Source organism: Macaca mulatta, chromosome 18 (genome assembly GCF_049350105.2).
Source record: "Macaca mulatta isolate MMU2019108-1 chromosome 18, T2T-MMU8v2.0, whole genome shotgun sequence".
NCBI lineage: Eukaryota > Metazoa > Chordata > Mammalia > Primates > Cercopithecidae > Macaca > Macaca mulatta.
In genome coordinates this window covers 64,981,924-65,004,440 of record NC_133423.1, presented here as the reverse complement: position 1 = coordinate 65,004,440, position 22,517 = coordinate 64,981,924, and the positions used below count along the sequence as shown (strand labels likewise).

The following is a 22,517-nucleotide window of genomic DNA, read 5'->3' as shown; positions in this document are numbered from 1 at the left end:
CTGCTTTTTCAGATGGTAAACCCCTGACATAGAAAGAGAGCCCGAGTAGTTTGTCCCCTATTCTGAATATAATTTCTAACAATGCCAGAGGAGGAAGTCTTACTTCAAACCACGGGCAGAGGACATAGCCTGAGGAGTAGAACAAAACAATTTTCTTAGCTCTTCGCAACATACCAACAAAATGGATAAAATTGAACTATCCTTACCATAAGCAGTTTTAAACCATTCTAACAGTAAGCAAAAACTGATTGTTTGCCTAAACGCTAATGATGATTCTTCACTATCATGGTGGATTAAACTCTATGTAGTTTGGTGTTTTGATTTTAGTAAGGTATATTTCCCAGGATCGTTGGTGCAAAAATGATTAGTCCATTCATAGTGGTGAAGGGTTAGGGCTGGCCTTGTGTGGGGGAAGTCATACATATCATTTCAAACCCACTGGAGGGTTCCTTTGCTGTAACAGTGACCTACGTATCTGATGTTTAAAATGTCAAAAGTATATTCCTTTATTTTTTGGTTATACCAAATGGACACTTTGCTCTGTCTTAAAATGTAAACATCTCTTAAAGAGGGAGTACTTTATGCTGTCTTAATCATTTTCAACTCACAAAGATATTACATGCAATATCTTTTTTTTGCAATTCTCTCTTTATGGATCCGATTCCTTACACTCTGTGGCAAGATAAAGAACCAGAGCTGGAGACACTGCAGGTGGCCAAACAGTGTACTGTGAGGATGGCCTAATACGTATGCGGAGTAGGGAACGCCCATGAACCTGTTGGAAATTTGCGTGTTACTATGATTCTCAGTCTCTGAAATAATATTTTCCACAGGCAAATATTTGGAGTCTTTTTTGTGGCAGAGTCACCATTTTGGACATTCTTATGTATTAGATACAAGAGGGTTAGTGAAATGCATTCTTATTTCTTGGTCTATAATAGTATATTTTTAAAATCTTTGATATTTATATTAAAAATAATTCATGTTGAAAAAAGTTGCTATTTTTTGTGGAACAAAATGCGGTTAGCACTTGGTGGCTAAACCAGCTGAAAGTGCATTATTAATGACATAGTAGAGAACAAAATTTTAATATATTTATTTTTAAAATGTGATTTATGCCTACAGTTGAGCATGGATATGAAATGTCCTTCAAATTCATTTCAAACAGTCTTTCAAAACGCACTATTTGTATCAGTCTGAACACTGGTGCACATATTCATGCTGATCTGATATAATTTTTTAAGGATTCCCTTAATTTAGGGAAAATAGCTCCTTACAGACCAATGTAAAAGCGCTGCCTGAGATATCTCCCATTACTTGTTTTGCAGTCTACTATGTTCTATGAAGTTATAACACATTAAAGTTGCATAAAAAGATTTCTGAGACATCTGAAAATTTGAAAGAAAAAAGGCTCTAAAGGCCAACTGTGGCTACTGGTACAGAGATTTGAAAACTATGGCCATCATGCCTATACACCTCATACTGGAACGAGTGAGTAGTGCAAAGTTCACCAGAGGGCCACGGAAGCAGAAAACAATGGCTGTAAGTGCTTTCTTTGTACCTGGATTCCTGGACCTAGGGAACCCTAACAACTGTGTGTTAGATCTAAAGGTAAAAAGGCCTCTGTAGGGAAACTGAGTAGAAACTGTACTGAAATGTATATATCATGATCATTGTATAAATGACCATACCAAGACAATCAAAGTGAAATTGATAACATGAATGACCCTACAACCATTGAAGATTAAATTTAAAATTAAAAAGCACCTAAAAAGGAATTTCCAGGCCCAGATGGCACCACTTGATAATTCTGCTAAACATTTAAAGAGGCATTAACATAAATTTTATACACTCTCTCCCAGAAATAGAAGTGGACTAAACACTTCCCAACTCATTTTGTGAGGCTAGCATTTTGCTGATACTAAAATTAGACAATCAGGTAAAGATAGCTTTAAAAAAGTAATAAAGGAAAAAAGAAAGATGGCTACAAATGAGTATCTCTCATGAATTTAGATTCTCAAGTAAATATTAGCAAATCAAATCCAGCAATATATAAAAATAATTATACACAAAGATCAAGTGGGATTTATTCTAGGTATGCAAAGCTGATTCAACATTAAAAAATCAATTAATCTAATCCACCATATCAACAGGCTAAAGAAAAAATCATAAATCATGTAATCATATCAACTGATGCAGAAAAGCATTTGACAAAATCCAGCACTCCTTCATGATAAAAGCTCTCAGAAAACTAGAAATAGAGGGAAACATTTTTAAGTTGAAAAAAGCCCTATACAAAAACCCTGCAGCGAACATCATACTTAATGGTAAAAGACTGAATGGTTTTTTCCTTAAAATTAGGTAGGTAGAATGGAAGAATGTCTGCTCTCATCATTCTAAGTATTGGAAGTTGTAGACAGCACAATAAGGAAAAAAAAGAGAGAAAGAAAAGAAAAAGGCATCCATATTGAGAAAGAAGAAACAAAACTGTTGTTATTTGCAGATGACATGATTGTCTATGTAGGAAATCCCAAGGAATCTACAAAACACCTCTTAGAGCCGATGAGTTCAGCAAAAGCAAAGGATAGAAGTTCATCCTAAAAAAAATTAATAGCATTTCTGTAAACTAGCAATGAACATTTGGACATTTAAAATATAGTATGATTTATAATTGCTCTAAAATAAAATATTTGATGTAAATCTAATAGAACATATACAAAATCTGAATTCCAAAAATTACAAAATGCAAATGAAACAAATCAAAGATCTAAATAAATAGAAACTCATACAAAGTTAATGGATTGGACAAATTAACATAGTAAAGGTACCAATTGTCCCAAAGTTGATCTATAGGTTGAATGAAATACCTATTAAATTTGAAACCGGTGGTTTTTGGCACAACACAACAATCTTAGTCTAAAATTTATACATAAAGGCACTGGAGCTAGAATAGCTAAAATAATTTTGGAAAAAGAGAATACAGTGGTAAATATAACTCTACCTGATGAAAAGGCTTATGTATAGCTACAGTAAAATCAACACCTATCATAGACACACTGATCAACAGATGAGAAAAGAAAACTCAGAAATAGACCTATACCAATATGCTGAAGTTATTTTAGATTTTCGACAAAGGTGCAAAAACAATTCAATGGGGGATAGTCTTTTTAACAAATGATGCTGGAGCTATTACAGGCAGGCAAAAAGAAAATGAATTTTGACCTAAACCTCACTTTCTTATACGAAAATTAACTCAAAATGGATGACATACCCAATGTAAAACATAACATTATAATAGTTTTAGAAAAAAATATAGGAAAATGCTTCAGGACTAAGCTAGTCAGAGTTCTTAAACTTGACACCAAAAGCATAATTCATAAAAGCAAAAACTGATAAATTGATAAAGTAAATCTCATTAAAATTAAAAACTATTGCTCCACATAGACCCTGATAAGCAGATAAATAAAAACAAGCTACAAACTGGGTGAAAATATTTGCAAACAACCTATCTGACATAGGAATTGTATCTAGAATATGAAAAGAACTGTCAAAATCCAGTAGTTAAAAAATCAGTTTTAGAACATTTTACCCACTTCAAAAGAAACTTAATGCTCATTAACAATCATTCCCAAACCTACCCTCCTACTCTTCTACCCAGACCCAGGCAATGACTAATCTAATTTCTGCCTTAATTGATTTACCTATTCTGGATATTTTATATAAATATAATCATACAAGTTGTGACTGGCTTCTTTGACTTAGCATAGTGTTTTCAAGGTTCATCCATATTTTCACATGCATCAGTACTTCATTCCTTTTCATAGGTGAATAGGATTACATTTTCTGGATATATCACATTTTGTTCATCCACTTATGAATATGAATAATTGACTTGCTTCCACGTTTGGCTATTAAGAATAATGCTGCTCTGAACACTCATGTCCAAGCATTTGTATGGCTGTGTGTTTTCCGTTCCCTTGGGTATATATACACAGAAATTGAATTGTTAGGTCATGTGATAACTTCAGGTTTAACATTTTGAGACATTGCAAAACTGTTTCTGAACTGGCTGCAAATTTACATTCTCACTAGCAATTGTACAAGAATTCCAATTTCTCCATGTCCTGGTCAGCACTTGCTATTGTTTGTCTTTTTGATTATAGCCATCCTAGGGGATGTGAAGTGGTATCTCATTGTAATTTGGATTTGCATTTCCCTAGTGACTGAAAATGTTGAGCACTATTAGCGATACATATTTTATCATTTGTATGTATTCTTTGAGATATATCTATTCAGATACTTTGCCCATTTTAAAATTAGGTTCTCATTTTATTATTATTATGAATGTTTAAAAGCTTTTTTACTGCAGATGAATTCCCCGATCCCCCTTAAAAAGAGACAAAATGAACGTGTACATGGGATGGGAACTCTGTTGGATCATTCAATTCACCCAGCCCTTTGTTGACCACAGAGGTGGGGGGAACAGGGAGTAGGTTTTATTAGTCAGGCTATCATAGCAGCCAGATGTTTTGATGGCAGTTTATTTGAGGTCCACCGATGCTTTGAATATGCATAGAAAAGCATGACTCTCATTTCTTACCTGCACACATCTTAACACATTCAGATGCCATGGAAGCTACAAAGAAATAAAAAAGTATATTCATTCCGAGATTCATTGATTGAGATTTTTAAGTGCCCCCTTTTTCTCACAGAGGTCCCGAGCGGTGATAACGTGCCAGAAGTGCTGTGTTTTCTGGTGTGAGCTCCCATCTTCGGGTGGTCCTGAGACAGTAGATTGATCCTGGAGTCTTGCTGAAATGAGCAGGTGGTCCAGTTGGGTGGGATATGTGTAGCCCGAATCCTGGGGGTGGAGGTGGAGCAATGTTCACCATAGCTGGAGGGCCACTTGAGAGTAGGTGGAAGGAGTTGGCAGATGCATCTTCTGCTGCTGCAGGAGGAGAAGGAGCTCCTAGCAGAGCTGGAATGAGCTCTAGCTGGATCCCAGAGTCTGTGGTTCTGTCCTTTTTTTCTTTTCCTCTGGCTGCTTGGGATTTTCCCCATTTTACACTGAGTCTGCAGCCACTGACAGTCAGTTTATTAAATTGACTTCTCAGCAGCCACTTCTGCAGCCTGCCCTGTGGAAAAGCAGCACACTGCTGGCCAGGCGTGGTGGCTCATGCCTGTAATCCCAGCACCTTGGGAGGCCGAGGCGGGCAGATCACCTGAGGTCAGGAGTTCGAGACCAGCCTGACCAACATGGTGCAATCCCACCTCTACTAAAAATACAAAATTAGCTGGGCATGGTGGCATATGCCTGTAACCCCAGCTACTTGAGAGGCTGAGGCGGGAGAATTGCTTGAACCTGGGAGGCAGAGGTTGCAGTGAGCCAAGATCATGCCACTGTACTCCAGCCTGGGCAACAAAGAGTGAAACTCTGTCTCAAAAAAAAAATTAGCCGGGCGCGGTTGTGGGCGCTTGTAGTCCCAGCTACTCGGGAGGCTGAGGCAGGAGAATGGCGTGAACCCGGGAGGCGGAGCTTGCAGTGAGCCGAGATCGCGCCACTGCACTCCAGCCTGGGCGACAGAGCGAGACTCCGTCTCAAAAAAAAAAAAAAAAAAAAAAAAGAAATTAAATAAAATAGAAATAATTACATAAAAATAAAAGCACACTGCTGTCTCTGCACAGTGATCGTCCAGATCTCTCCACATAGGTAGAGATGATTTGTTAGCTTGGTCTCAGAAATAAATAATACCCTCCAGACCATCAACATATAGTGAGGTGATAGCCTTATCCTCTGGTGGATCTAGATGTCACATTTTTAAAGTCTGCCTTAGAAGCTTCTATGCTCCAGCTCCAGGGTCATTGATTCTGTAATACTGGTCTTTAATACTCTTATCAGCAAGGGTATTATCTGGATGTGTAGGCCTCTCATGTCTATATGGACGCTCCTCTCTTCTCTCACTCTCTCCTTTTATCCAGAAGGAGCAAATGTGGGCCTTATTTCTTAGGCGGTAGGATATGGCCTGGGCCAGTTTGTTCAGCATATCATTGCTAGATGTGGCTTTCCCCAGCAGACCAACCGGCTGTGTTCCATCAGAGTTGGAAACCTCTCTTTCCGTATTCTGAATGGAGTACTTTTGCTGACCTCCAACTTTGGCATGTCATCTTTTAAGGATAGTCCTGCATCATGAACCTGGATGGGTGGGCCATACTCTGCCACTAAGAGGCAGGCCTGACAGAAATTAGTTAATTTGCTGCAGCTTTGGTACCCTTCAGTCTTCTTGAAATGCATGTGAACCCCAGGGCACCAGCCAAACACTGAATGGTTTGGCACAGCTTTTGCATTCCTTCCCACGCTTTTCCTTGGTTATTTGGATATCTGCGTTTTCTGCAAGACGTGTCTACCACAGAACGGGGAAGTCTGCTTCTTCCCAATTCTTCCTGCTGTAGGTGTGGAAATGCAGAGAGGTCACCATCTTAAGAGCATCTGGAGGCAGTGGTAGCTTTCGAGGTGAGAGAGAGGACCACTACAAATCCCATCAGGCCCAGCCCTAAATTTCATGATTTTTTCTTCAAGAATAGTAAAATGGATGATCTTGAAGTCCAATTTCTTCGTAAGTGACTTTATGCAATATGAGATTAATTTCCCTGTTAACAATAGTTCCAAGACAGAAGTGAATGTAGAGAGAAGCGGATGAAAGAGGAGATTTTCGGTTTATAAAGACCTTTATGCTTTGTCTTTTTTTTTTTTTTAAGTGCATGTACCTCTTTTATAATTGGAGATAGAAGAAATATGATGGCAGATGCTGTTTGGCAGCAAAGCAGCAGTGTTACCTTCATCACTATTTGTATTCGGATAGCAGGAACCTTGTGATTGTGACAGTGTCTCCGTGAAATGCTGCGTTTGTGACTAGTTGTGCCCAAAGTTTGATGTCTCACAGATCAGCAAGGGACTGGGATCCTGCCACAGCCTGTTCAGGGTTGCTATGATTATACTTGCCTTCCAGGAGCTGGGTGCGCCTCGCCCCTTCCCTCTGCCCTTCCTCTTCGCCTCTTATTTTGTTATTGAGTTATAAGAGCTCTTTATATATGCTGGATAACAGTCCATTATCATATATATGATTTGCGACTAGACAGAATTTTAAGCATCCACAAGCATAATCCATCTTTTATAAATGTGTGCCAAGGATTAGAGACATTAAAAGACAAATGATAGATCATTGATTTGGGGCAGAAACAGACTTGCATCCAGTTGTCCCTACTATCAGTGTGGGAGGATACTGCAAATGCAAAATAAATGAAGAAGTATATCTTCCAAGCTTCATACTTCTTTACTTCAGCTCAGCACTAAACTAAATGCTCTCATGAAGTAACCGAAGTGTTTAACTCCACTGAGCCCAATATTAGGAGTCACAAAAGAACTTCTCTGTGAATTTCATTTAACCTTCCTCACCAAGGAGATCTTTTCCATTGAAATAATATCTAATGGAGCAATTTCCAAGGTATTTTTTATTGATATGCGTAGCAAGAGATCCATCCTGATTGTACAAACCCCCTTAAAAGGAAAACAGGTACAAAACAGTATATTATTAATGAAGATTGTACTCAATGTATAAGACCACACGAGGAATGTTAAAAATCACAGAGATGGTGTTGGTTTCATTCTGGGGCTTTAAGAAATACTGTGTCATTAGAGCATATGTGACAGTCTAGTTTGAAAAATATAACAAATTAAAGTGGGACTTTTCAAGAGGGATTTCTTTCCGAAAAGGTCAGCTATAAAAACAAGGAGTGGGGGAGATTTCTTACTCCCAAGATCACCAAAATAACATCATTTATTGGACTTGATGCCCATATGTGAAGTTTTACAATGTTCATCACTAAATGTAACAAATGTAGTTAGAAAGCAGTAAACTTAGAAAAGAATCAATACCAATGATATAGGTAATAATAACAGAGAAAATTGAAAATTTTTTGTCTTTTCCCAAATACATATATTATTTTGTTTTTAGGTTAGTCATTTTAGGATAAAAACTAAGGTTTTTATTTTGGGGGGTGGTGGTTTGCAACCTCCATCTCCTGGGTTCAAATGATTCTCCTGCCTCAGCCTCCAGAGTAGCAGGGATTACACCCGCCACCACGCCCCGCTAATTTTTGTATTTTTAGTAGAGATTGGGTTTCACCATGTTGGCCAGGCTGGTCTCGAACTGAGCTCAAGTGAACCACCTACCTCAGCCTCCCAAAGTGCTGCAATTACTGGTGTGAACCACCGTGCCTGGCCGTGTGCATAGATAGTCTGTCTTATGGTTCACCTTTTGATGTAAAGAGACAAACCACACCTCATTTTAATGCTAAAACCCCACCGTAAAGTGAACACGTGATGTATGTTACATATGTCACATGTATGTTTACCTATTATGCATGCGCTCAGCTCCCCTCATAAATATGTATAGCTTTTTCCCCAAACATGCTGAATATGTATGATACAGACCCTGTAAGGCATAAAACCCAATCTGTCCTTCCCCTTATCAAAGAGAGAGCACCTTTGTTCCACACTGGAGACTTTCTTTTCCCAGCTTGGAAACCATTATCACCAATAAAGCTCTCTTCTACTGTTTAGCCATCCTGGTGATCTTTTGGACAACAGATGCCAATAGCTATTTCTGCACTTCAGCTCACAGAGGCAGCATTTTGGGGAGAAGAATTATACTTTCAGGGCTGTTTGGCCCCAAACTTTGGACGGAGGAAGAGATGGAAATAACTAAAAGGAATTTATCTAGAAATAATGAAAGAAGTCTCTTGCAAGGTAAGGATTGGGGTTGAATTTCTGCAGAAATTCCTAAGGTATGTGAAAAGTTTGGCGTTTTTGCTGGTGGGCCCAAAGACTAAGAACTGAGAAGAAAAGAGAAACCATGTGTACCTAAGCAGGAGAGGGGCTCTGCAATGTGCCAATATGCTGAGGCCCAAGAGAGACAGTTAGCATGACATCTCTCCATCTTTGACAAAGCATGGGTTAGGGGCCCTCTAGGAGCAGCTGAATTCTGACTTGTGCCTTTTTGTTAATTCTCTTATGATAGTCTCAAGTCACTTATAAAGCTTTTTGAACACAAAAGTCTAAATTCAGTGGGGCTTAGGGAAATGTAAGCTGGAGCTCTGCAGGTAGGGCAAAGCAGACCAAGGAAAGTCATGCAATACAGGAAGCAGTTCAGGAGACAGCAGGAAGAAATGAAAGAAGATGCCCGGGTGGCAGTCTGGAGGGAGAGGTGACAAGTGACACCCAGTTTGCATGAGGTACTCCCCAAGCATTCTTAACATTTCTTAGGAAAGGGCCCAGAACATCTTCTGAATTAGGGACTAGAGTTACTTTATTTCCTCCAAATAATCAAACCCACAATAAAATCTGAAGAAACTTAGGGTGCATTTGTAAATTCTAGATTTGCAGTGCTAAACTGGAAAAGCTCAGGTCTTCTACATCACTTTAACAATGCCATGCAGCCATATGCTGGCCTCATTTCCAACAACAAAAAGAGAAGAAACAAAAGCTGCAGATCCCTTTCTCTGAATTTTCTGATATCCATTTTTTATAGAATGATCTTTCTTTTCCTCCTGGCCTGATCACGTCACTCGTGGTGCTCAAGAGTGCTTCATAGGGAGACTAGCGACTTTCTCAAGCACGTGATTGGATGGCACAGAATTCTCTTTGGCTGAAGGAGCAGTAGCGTCTTTACAGTTGAATAGATTTCACAGTCAGCAATCTCAGAACTATATTAGAAGATAATTTCTTGCTGACTAAACAAATCATGGTACAATATAAGTTAGACACCTTCTCTGGAATTAAAGCAGCCTTGGCTGCTCTAAATATAAAAAGAGAACACTGACCTTTCAATACTGACCATACAATGGCCGAATATCTTTGCTGCAACATTTGCAATTTGCAGAACAAGGAGCTGCCATAGCTCTGTTGAATGATCATTTGTTGGATTCCATTAATCTCAAAAAAATGAAAGGATCTCTCTTTAGGTTTTTCTGTGGCTATCAAAGTAAACAGGTCAGATGAATTATTGATAGGCTTTGGATCAATGAAGTGCCACTGGAATGACAAATGATAAGCACAGTAAAACTGTCACAATCCTTATTCCCCAAATACTGTTCACCAATTCCTCCCACCTAGCCTTACTTATATCAATCTATCTCAAATGACTTCTTCCCCTACAACCACCACACACATTTTTCCAACGTCAACTAATTCTGTCTTGTCTCGTAAGACCTATTTGTAGGGTCAGCTACCCCATGAAACCTTCTTCAATAATCAAACCCACAATAATTTTCTATCTTCTCAACACTCACTTTTAGAACTTCTATTATTTGTACTAGGAATTAAATTACCTAAAATCTATAAGGTTCCTGGTACATTCTAGCCCACCCCGTGAAAAAGATCATTGAGTTAAAGTCTAAAGCCTTCATAAAATTGTTAGTTCCCTCTCCACCTACTTCTCTATTGGCACTTAGCATAGGGGACCATATCTGCGTATTATGGCTTCTTAAGAATCATGTCTTCTAACTTTTTCTTTCTTTTGTACCTACTATCTATCCTCCACAAATATAAAGATTATTTTAATTATCCATTTCTGCCATGACACTGAATTGCAGAGAAGTGTTGGACTAAATATTGCCATAGATCAATATTATAAAAAGGTCCTATTCTTAATCTGGTGCCATCCATGAAATGGAACAAATATTAAGTAATATGAAAAGTGACATTCACCTATGGATTGTGCCATAAAGTAGTGAGCTGTATGTCAAACATAAATGTGTTTCAAATGTGTATTCAAATTTCAGGTATAGTTTATGGAAGTTTACCTATAGCTTCTCATCCTTGGCCTTTTGTGTATATATTTATAACTTTTATTAAAAGTATATTAAAAGTTCTAGGAGAGCAAATCTATGGCAATGTCAGACTTACTGTGTCCTGAGACGGGCCTCTTTAAGAAGCTCTTAGGAATTCCAGGAGCCCCACTAGTATCCTTTTTTATTCTTAGTTAAGTGCTACAATTCATTAGTATGGATGGGTTGCAGAAATTCTGTCATGACATATTTGCACCAGTAAGCTGAATGTTGAGTTTCTTAAACTACAGCTAGCAAAAAACAAGGGACACAGGAATGCCTGTTTAATAGAGCAGAATCTCCATCCTCCAACCCCACTTTGAACCAAATATGTTAAGAAATGCTTTACAACAGAGAATTACTACAGGGTGTAAAGCACTACTATACTTCATTATGAACTAACAGCATTTTTTGTTGCTACCTTTAAGAAACTAATTTTAGTTATATAGTACATATACATAGGCTTAGTGAAGGAGAACCCCCACCCTGCCCAAATATTTTAAACGTAGAGTTGATTTGATAAATAATCTAGGTCATTCACAGCTCCCCCCAGAAAATATCCACCCCAAATACTCTAAGTTGTAATGGTTTTATACTGAATTTTTCAGATTATAAAATCCGTGTAAACCAGGGTTTCATAAAAGATAAAACAATGTGACTTATTAGCTACAGAACAATGATAAAGTGAGATAGTCTCCAGGTATAAATATCACATGAGAAAGCTCCATAATATGATGGTGCTTGTTTCGGCCTCATTGACACCCATTGACAAAAACCATTCTAGCCCATAAATGGTTCCTCAAGTTTATATACCTCTGTCCTCAGATACTATTTGCTGCTACTGATTGCATGTCTTTGGCAATGCTGTCGCTCCCCATTTGCATTTGCCAAAGTTGGGTTAAAAGGATTGGATGCCTTGGTGTAACACTTTAAACCTACTCCCTGCTGTGGTCTTTAGATATTGGTCTTTAGAGGCACATTTGTTGATACATGGTTGAATAACAGCACTGCACAACTGCTTTGCTAGAGAATATATTCCATAACAGAATTCCTTAAATTCATATTTTCAGTTATTTGCTACAGAGACATACAGATCCACTTTATTGCACCCTATTATCTACCCCCTACCATGCCTTCGGCACTTTAAAACCTGCTTAGCACAAGATAAATTACATTTGTACACTTAAACTCTCACTGTCCTGGGGAGTTTTCAAATATAAAATTTATTTTTTAAAAAGTATATCTTTGAAAACAACCAAAATGTGGTGAAACAGTCTTTGAAATGCAACATGGCAGATGGACAGAAAACTTTACTAGCATGATGGATGGTTCCTTTATTTATTCCTCTGTGAATGGCTGCTGATCTTAATCACTTTTATAGCTTGACTGCAATGAAAAGGATTATTTCTTTTGTCCTGGAATCTCAGGATGAGCATATTTGTTCAGAGGATGAAGGGGACCAAATTAGACCGAACCACTGGGGCATAATAAATTCACAGCAGTCACAAGCCAATGTTCTTTAATTCTTAAGACGCTATCAACTTTAAATATTCTGATCCTCTCACAGTTAGCTCGCTTATCCTTTTGTCCTTATTGAATTAACTGCCTTTTCTTTTACATTGTCTCCTGAGGGGACCTCATTTTAAATCTTTTCAGTTTAATTCCATTAATTGGCATATTGTCTGGTCTCATGTTCTCCTCTTGGGTCTTGAACTTATGTTCCCCTCAGTTCTTAAACTCCTTAGCTATATTTTGTAGCTTTGAATGACAACTTGCTCCATCTGTAGACAAAGCATGTGCATTCTTATCTTTCACTTCCAGGCTAATGTTTAACAATGAATTCACAATCCTGGCAGTTTATCAGCCCATTAAGTAAACCCAAATATAGAGTTCCTTGATTTTAAAGCCATCATACTGAAATCCAGGGAAATTTGCTCACTAATTTGAGCATAATTTAAAAGCTAACAATTCTAAATTATGGTAAGTGGATCCAAATAAGACATATTTATCTTTGCAGGTCCTCCTGCCTACAACTAAGACAGATCTAGGGTTCATATTATCTTGGGCTTATATCCATTTCATCTTCACCACTTATTAGCTAAGTAATCATGGGAAGGTTATATACATCTCTAACTCTCAATATTTTCCTCTCTAAAATGGGGGTAATAATAAAAGTTCATTTTAAACCATAGAGATGTGATGAAGATTTAATAGGATAATTGTCATGGAATGCTTAATATAATGCCTTGCACATAGAAAATAATCAATGCTAGCTATCATTATTGTTATTACTATTAAAGTACCATCACACCTACTAGTGGTGTACTTATATCCTTCCTGCAAAGCATATCTAAGTCTTACCTTATCTGAACCCTCAAACTCCACATGGAGAATGTCATGTTGGGAAGAAGGCTACATACAACTTGTCACTTATTCTGTTCCACTGTTATAGTCATCCCTTCTCTTTAATTAAACTGCAAATGAGTTACATAGAGAGACTTCATCATACCTGTTTACAAACCATGCTCTCAGCACAATATCTTATTCTCACAAAAAAGGTGGCATACTCATCTATTATCAACAATAAAAGTATGAGAAATCAGATATTATTTTCAACTTAGTTTTAGAAAGAGGCCAAAACTAGAAGCAGATGGTAGGTTATTATAGGGAGATGTAAGGATTATTGAGTTAATAAGAGGGGAACAGTTTAGGGAGATAAGAGGAGAGATGAACCTGTCTCTCAGGCAGTCTTGATTATCCCTAGAAGATAAAAAGAACAATTGAGTGATAAACAGAAATCATAGTGCTCACTTTCACAAACTTATATTTAATAATTACATGATCTCATTGCATTCAGTCATCAAATACTTACACAGAAGATTCGGAATTGACAGTGATGTCTGCACAAGGGCTGACTAGAAGCTTCTAGTGCTCTTCTCCCATATGAAATAACCCAAAACAATGAATAAACAACTACATTTTGCCCAGCATAACTAAAGGAGTACCAAATAATAGCAAAGCAGCAGCAGAAATCCTGTAGAACAAGAAATCTAGAATGCTGCATAGAGAAGGGCAGGAAACAACTTGCTTTCGCCACGCACTGCTCTGGTTGAGATCAGCTCAGCACCAGGAGGGACTTCTGTCCGTGGAGAAAAGGTAAGCAAGAGGACCCCAGAAGCCCCTACCACTGCTGCAGACACCTGCAGTTCTCACAGGTTGGAGCCCAGCTGAGGGAGTTCCCCAGAGTCTACATGCCAAGCTACCCTCTGAGAAGGAGCCAGTAATGCTGTGTCTCCCCTTGTGTAGTCAGTGCTGCTACTGCTCTGTGTCATTTTGGAACTGGAGCCACTGCTAGAGTGCATCCTGCTTCAGGGACAAGTAGCCCTTGCATCCCTCCATCCCTGAGGCTCAGCTTCCATTGCATTATGCTCACTGACAGTGCATCATCCCAAGACCAAGTTATCGCCAACTCCCTAAGGTTAAACTTCCACAGAACCAGTCCCTCCCCATCATCCCAGTCACTGGTGGACCCTCCCTTTATGTGCCCTACCCCCATGCACACAGAGCCTCAAACTACCAGAGCAGTCATGCCTCCAGTGTCATAGCTGAGGCAGCACCCCTATTCCCAGGGACCTCATGCCTCCTACACACCAGACAGTCACCATCTTCAAACCATAAGAATCCAGAAGCTCCACTGGCCCATGTAGCACTACTTTCTGGATCCAATCACATGCAGTGCCTTGCATTCCAGGGAATTAGAATCTTGGCTGAACTGTGCCACCCACCCTCCAGAACAAACAACTGCAGCACCCTGCCTCCTAGAACTGGACTAGCTCCCCTAGTACAAGCTGCTGAGGCACCCCACTTCTCCTGAGAATGGAGTCATCACTGTGCTGCTCTCTAACCACTAGGGTCCAAGCCACAGTGGCATCTTGTCATTCTTGGGTCTTTGCTCCTGCTGCAGCTGGCTTCACAGAGCCTAACATGCTGCCATATCCCACTATCCCAGGCCCAGATTCACCCCTGGATGGTACTTCATTCCTTGGAGCCTGAGCTGCTAATGTGCCCTGTTGTTTCTGAATCATGAATTACAGCTGTCCCTAGGGCTGAAGCTTCCAGAGAACTTCTTCCCTGGAGCCATACGAGTACCATGCCCTGCCCTTACAGGTCAGCACTACAGCTATATCCCAGCCCCCTAGGTCTAAGCTACTAGGTGTGTCTCAGAACAACAGATCCTAGCTTAGTAGAATTGCATCCACTAATGGCTCAAGTCCTTGGTGCTACAGTAGTTTTATAAGACCCCAACCGCAGGAACTGAGACTCACAGCTGCTCTGAGCCCCTGTGCCCTGGATCCCAGTGCTGCTGTGGCTGCCTGTGAGCCATGTGACCCAGAACCAAGGAGGTTCTCTCAGCTGATTCACCACTATGAGAAAGACAAGAACAGGAAATAATCCCTAAAGCCTTGCTAGGGTGGCCACCATAACGTAGGTGGCCACCATAATTGCCACAAACTCCTGCAAACTAGATGACAGAGGAACCTCCCATCATTGCTAACACTGATCACAACTGAAGAAGCTGCATAGAGACTCCATCACTGCACCCACACAGAACCAAAATCACTGCACCCTGCCCAATGTGCACCCTCAGGTTCATCTACAGGTGAAAATCTTCCTTTATGAAAACCACTTTGTAACATTTGGAAGACTGCACCACCAGATGCACAGATATCGAGGCACAAACACAAGAAACATGAAAAAGCAAAGGAACATAATGCTACAAAAGAAACGCAGTAATTCTCCAACAACTGATCCCAAAGAAATAAAAACTTAAAAATTGCCTGAAAATAAATTCAAAATGATGATCATAAGGAAACTTGGATATAAGAGAATACAAACAGACAATTCAATCAAATCAAGAAAGCAATTCATTGTCTAAATGATAAATTCAACTGAGACAGATATCACCAAAATGAACCAGACAGAAATCTTAGAGCCTAAAACTTCAATCAATAAAATAAAAAATAAAATCGAGGGCTTCAACAACAGACTAGATAAAGCAGGAAAAAGAATCTGTGAACTTTAATATAGGTATTTTGAAATTATCCAGTAAGAGGGAGGAAAAAGAATAAAAAAGAGTGAAGAGAGTCTATGGGACATTAAGTGAACAAGTATTTGTACTATGGTATTTCTAGAAGGAGAAGAGACAGAGAAAGAGACACAAGCTTATTAAATGAAATAATTGCTGGAAATGTCTCAAGTCTTGGGAAAGATATAGACATCCAAATCCATGAAGCTTTAAGCCTCCCAAATAGATTTATTCAAAAATAGGTCCTCTTCAAGGCACATTATAATAAAACTGGTAAAAGTCAAAGACAAAGAGAATTTTAAAAGCAGCAAGAGAAAAGCATCTAGTCACATACAAGTCAGTTCCCACTAGACTGTCAGTGAATTTCTTTGCAGAAATCTTGCAGGCCAGGGGAGAAGGGGATTATGGTATCAAAGTGATGAAAGAAAAAAAAAAAACAAACTACTGTCTGCTAAGAATACTATACCCAGCAAATCTATTCTTCAGAAATGAAGGAAAAATAAGTCATTGACAAGCAAAAATTGAGGGAATTCATTACTACTAGGCCTGCTTTACAAGAGTGCTTAAGGGAGTTCTTCAAGGGAAATAAAAAGATGACAATTACTTGCATAAACACATGTGACAGTATAAAACTCACTAGAAGAAGTGAATATACAGTCAGATCCAGAATACTCCTGTACTGTAATGGTGGTATATTAATAATACATACCTCAAGTACAAAAGCTAAAAAGAAAAATGGTCAAAAACAACAATAAGTTGTGAAGTATTATATGATGAGGTAAATTACGACATACAAAATGTAAATTGTGTGCATAAGGGATAAAGGTCTAAGGTTTTTGTATGTGATATAAGTTAATTTGTTATCAGCTTAAAATACAGTAAGTCCTCACTTAATGTTATTGACAAGTTCTTAGAAACTGACTTTAAAAGAAACGATATATTAAAAAACCAATTTTACCATAGTCTAATTGATATAAACAAGAGTTAAATTCCCATGGCATATTTCTAGTCACAAAAGCATCACCAAACTTCTAAATAAAGACCCCAAATACTTCTAATGTTAAACATTGAAATAAATGTGAGTTAAACATACGTTTAAGAAAGATTAATTAAAAACTAAGATAATTATTTACCCAATTATTCCAGTTCAGTTTCATGAGTGGCTAGAGATATTGTATGATCTCTATTATATGTGAAATCTTAAGAAAATTGCAAGTTACAGAGACAACAAAATAGTGGTTATTAGAGGTGGAGAGGGGAAGTGGAAACATGGGTCAGAGGATAGAAAGTAGCAGATACATAGGATGAATAAGTCTAGAAAACTAATGTACAACATGAGAAATATAGGTAATAAAAGTTTACTATATATGGGATTTATGCAAAATGGGTAGATTTTAGCTGCTCTTATAACAAAAACAAAAATAACTAGGTAACTATGTGAGATGATGAATGTTAATTTGCTTAAGCACAGTAAACATTTTACTATCTATGTCTATATATCCCATAATATGTTGTATAACTTAAATGTATATACTGAAATTTATTAGAAAAATAATTTTGATGAATATGTTCATTTGCTTCACTATAGTAACCTTTTAACTATCTGTATGTCCCATAATATTATGCTGTATAACTTAAATTTACACAATGAAATTTATTACAAAATAATCTGGAACATAATCTAATACATAATTTAGATAACAACCCATCAAAGAGACTAATACCCAACTCAGGTAAGTGAAAAGTGCTTCAGTGATAACATACTAAAATAAAATGCAAAGCTGTATTTCATCACTCGGACTATAAAAATGGTGCTGAAGGATGGTGTTCTTAAAAAGGTTATGTCCTGGAGAGATCAAATTCTCAAACAATAATCAACGCTCAACCAGTTTCCTCAAGAATCTCTTGTGGTGACATAGAACAAAACTGGATTGATGAGCCTGTTGGACAATCCAGTTGTTCCCCACATTTGAAAATTTAAAGGTGGGCTTAGTTCAGGTTATCATGGGTTTAATCTTATTTCACCTCCATTTCTGCTCATTAACACACTCCATCAGCATAAAGACAGTAACAGCCAAAAAATGAATTCAAAGGTTTCATAGCATCTACTTAGAAAATAACAAATTTTTGATATTGTAAGTACAACTACTTGGAGGTAACTGAATTCAGGACTTTGAAATCAGATTACAGAGTCAGAAACTTACGACTTTGAAAGGGTGGTAAAACAGCTAATATATAAACATAATTAGGAAGAAAAACTAGTAGAATTTCATCTTGGACCAGTCATTTCGTAAAGTCAAGCAACAAGGCTAATGAAATTAGCTTGCAGGACACAGTTCTCAGGTAGGCAAGTCTCCTTGGTTTTATCCCCATGGCCCTGCTAAAACCCAGGGGGCCATCTTACCGTTACTAACAAGGGGGCTGCATATGTATAATAAAGACAGACAAAAAATTCTTCTATCATGATTACTATGGTTTAAACATCCCCCTTTAATAATGCTTGTTGAAATTAACTGCCACCGTGATGGTGTTGAGAGATGGGACATTTAAGAGGTAGAGCTCTCATGAGATGGTCAATGCTCTCATTTCAGGAGTGGGTTAATTATAGCATGGGTCTGCCTACTTCTTTTTCTCTCTGTTTCTCATGATTGCTTGTCCTTTGTCACCATGGGATGAGGTCCTAACCAGATGCCAGTGCCCTGCTTCCCAGCCTCCAGAACCATGAGCCAAATAAACTTTTATTGTTTTTAAGTTACCCAGTTTGTGGTATTCTGTGATAGTAGCAGAAAACAGATTCATGACTTAGATGGCAACTTTAAATGCAGACATCAGAAATGCCAGACCAGGATCACTCCCTTTGGAAATAAAAGAAAAGGAAACAATAAGTAGAAGTTTGAGGATTAAAAAAAAAAAAATCACTGAAGTAAAAATTATAACATTAGGATTCTGTTTAGCTTTATATAACAGAAACACAAATAATGTCTTAATTGAGTAGGAAAAAAGTTTATTTCTCTTTCTTTCCTTTTTTTTTTTTTTTTTTTTTTGAGATGGAGTCTTGCTCTTGTTGCCCAGACTGGAGTGCAGTGGCGCAATCTTAGCTCATTGCAACCTCCACTTCCCAGGTTCAAGCAATTCTCCTGCCTCAGCCTCCCAAGTAGCTGGGGTTATAGGCACCAGCCACCATGACTGGCTAATTTTGTATTTTTAGTAGAGATGGGTTTCACCATGTTGGTCAGGCTGGTCTTGAACTCCTGACCTTAAGTGATCCACCTGCCTCAGCCTCCCAAAGTGCTGGGATTACAGGTGTGAGCCACTGCTCCCAGCACAAGTTTATTTTTCTTACACAATGAGATGGCCAGAAGTTGGAAGTCCAAAGTTTGCCTGGCGGCTCCATAACACTATAAGGAACAAGACTCCTGTTCTTCTTCTGTTTCCCCACGCTTAATGAGCAGATGCCATCTTCATGATTGCAAGGTGTCTGCTATATCCCCAGGTATCTGTCCCTACAGATATTTTAAAAGTGGAAGAGCAAAGGCAAAGGGGAAAATGCAAAATAGTGCATGCTGTGAGTGTCCCTCACTTAAGGAGTTTCCCACAAGTGCCATCTCATATCTTTAACCTACATGCCACATGGCTTCCTTGAGAGCTTGGGAAACTTGGTTTTTCTGCTGGGCATAATACTGCCCAAGAAAATATTTAGGGTCAGTTAGGAAAGAAGAAGAAGAGAAAGGATCTGGGATAGACAACAGTGTCTATCAAAAACTCCTAGCTTGTCAACATTTTTGCAATGAATAATGTGTTTCAATTATTTTACAACCTATATTCTCTTGTGAGTAACAGGCTCAGAGATCCAAATGGGAGTAAACTCCAATGCCCCTGAGTTTTCCAGCCCCCAGGGGTTACCTGTCTATTTAATGTCTAACTAAACAATCTAAATCTCATAGGAAATGACTTCACAGACTCTACATTCTCTATGGGGAATTTGTTTTCTATTATCATTTCTGAGAATCCCACAAGACCACTGATGTTTTTCACAGATTTATTTTGGTTGTCTTTTACCATGGGCCTTGTCCGGAGATTCTCTTCTCATCACTTCTAGCTAGTTCACAGCTGCTTTTTCAGACATGCACACAGTTTCTCTCTGTTGATCACCCCAAAGCACAGTCAACACAAGTCTATAGTTTAAATCTTTGTTAGTTTGTTTGGTTTAACTGAGGCCTGAATTAACATAAGAATCTTACAGCTCAGAAGTGAAGACCTTATGTGAGATATCGGACATCATTGTTCCTAGAGCCTAATTGCCATGTCCCTGTAAGTGCTCATTCCTTGCGTAACTCTCCGCTAATTTCCTGCCTGATACCACATTGCAGAGATCAGATCATTTTGCATAGCGGAAGCCCCTTTCCCATGATCTTTCTTCATTAAGCCTAGAAAACCCCATTTTTCGTTTTCTACACTAGCCTCTTTAAACTGACTGCAAGTTACCATTATAAAAATTCATGCAGGGATGCCCTGATACAATTAAATCTATGGAGAATGATTTAAAGTTGGTACTTCGAACCATCATCTTAACCATCTGCATTTGGATCATTTTCCTCACTTGGGGCTTTCCCAGGAGTTATTTGAGAATAAAGCAAATGAATACTTTTTGCCTAGAAAATTTATGAATATGACTAAAAGGCTTGCTCCTAGAATAAAGTGAGGGCCTAAACCCTTTCAAATATCACTTTCCAGATGACACAATTTTAAGATCCAGGCTCCAACTACAATAGGAAAACAACATTAGCCTCTCTAAAAGGCAGTTTGTTCACACTATTTAGGAATCTACAGTGCTATTAACATCCAACATCATGAATTTCAGCCCCACAGGAACCACAGAGACAATCTAGTTTGGCCTCTTCATTTTAATTTGAACCAACTGAAACTTGAAAGGGTACCTAAGGTTATTCTGAGAGTCAAAAACAAAACCAGAGATGAAGGACCTGGAGTTTTCAAGCACTGTTCATTGATAGCAACAACCAGGATGGTGGTGATCTCTGACTGCTAGAGGTAAGGGTGGTTATTTAGGAAGTCCATGACCCTAATACTTCAGGTAATTTTCTAAATCTCTTCTTATATGAATGCTTCTGTTGTTTCTAAAAGCTCCAGAAGGTGTACTTCTGGGCATGGGAGGAACACAGAGTGAGAAATATCTGTGATAGAGCTCTCTCTAACACCAAGAAAATATTTCATCAACACCCATGTTCAAGAAAAATGTTATACAAACATCCATGTTCAAGAACCCTATCATTTCTTGTAATCAGCTAAATCTTATCCTGGATTTCAGTATGCTTCCCTTTACAAGAGAAATTCTCAGAATAGTTTCTTATAATCATGGATTCCAACTCGTCTTCCCCCATCCTCTTTAAACTGACTGCAATCAGACTTTTACTCCCATTACATTACAGCTTTCTTACCATAGTTACCAATGACCTCCATGGTACATAATCCAATGACTAACCTTTAATCTTCCTACTTGACTTACCATCAGCAGTTTGGAATAGTTGAACATTCCATACCTAAAACACTTTTTCCACTACATTCCACAACTGATTTTTTGGCCTACTTTACAAACCTGGTTTTTGTCTTACTTTACAATCAATCCTTCTTAGTCTCCTTTGCTAGTTCTTTAATATTCATGTTAACCTTTTACCACTGGAATTCTCTAGTGATTGTTCTTGGGTCTTCTCTACTCTGTCCTCTGTATCTTGGTGATCTCTCTCAGTTTTATGACTTTAAACACTGTCTTCATTCTCATGATTCCTAAGTGAACATTTCTAGCATGGAACTTCCCCCTAAACTCTTACTTTGAATATTCAATTGCCACTGGCTATTTCCAATAGATATCTAATAGAAATCATATAATTCATGTTTTAAAAAACAAATTCTTGTTCAATTCTGTCCCATTCAACTTGCTTCTCCTATGCTTCTTCTCACTGGGATCACTGCAACCTCTGCCTCCTGGGTTCAAGCGATCCTCCTTCCTCAGTCTCCCCAGTGGCTGGGATCACAGGTACCCACCACCACACCCAGCTAATTATTTTTAGTAGAGACAGGGTTTCACCATGTTGGCCAGGCTGATCTCAAACTCCTGACCTCAGGTGATCCACCCACATTGGCCTCCCAGAGTTCTGGGATTACAGGTGTGAGTCACTGTGACTGGCCAGTTAATGGCAATTTTGTAGCCCAGCTGCTCAGGCCAAAAAGTTTGGGTCATCCTTGACTTTCTCTTGTATGTAGCACTGAATCAATAAGCAAATCTTGATTATATATTATATTATACATATTGTATTACATACTCCACTTGTATTTAGGATCTGTCATCTTCTCAACACAGCACCCCCTGAGGCTACCCCCGATCCCTAGCCTCAGTTATTGCAATAACTTCTTAAGAGTTCTCCCTGCTTTCGCCCTTGCCTACTCATCTATCCCAAATAGTTTATTTTATTATATAAAGGAGAAAGATTCTGTTAATATATTCAGATCCTGTCACTGCTCTGCTCCAATC

At 38.4% G+C, this 22,517-nt stretch overlaps 1 pseudogene; it reads right to left on the bottom strand.

Moving 5' to 3' along the window:
• Positions 1 to 649: 649 nt before the first annotated feature.
• On the bottom strand, positions 650 to 20,060 carry LOC144336461 (pre-mRNA-splicing factor RBM22-like; annotated as a pseudogene).
• Positions 20,061 to 22,517: the final 2,457 nt, after the last annotated feature.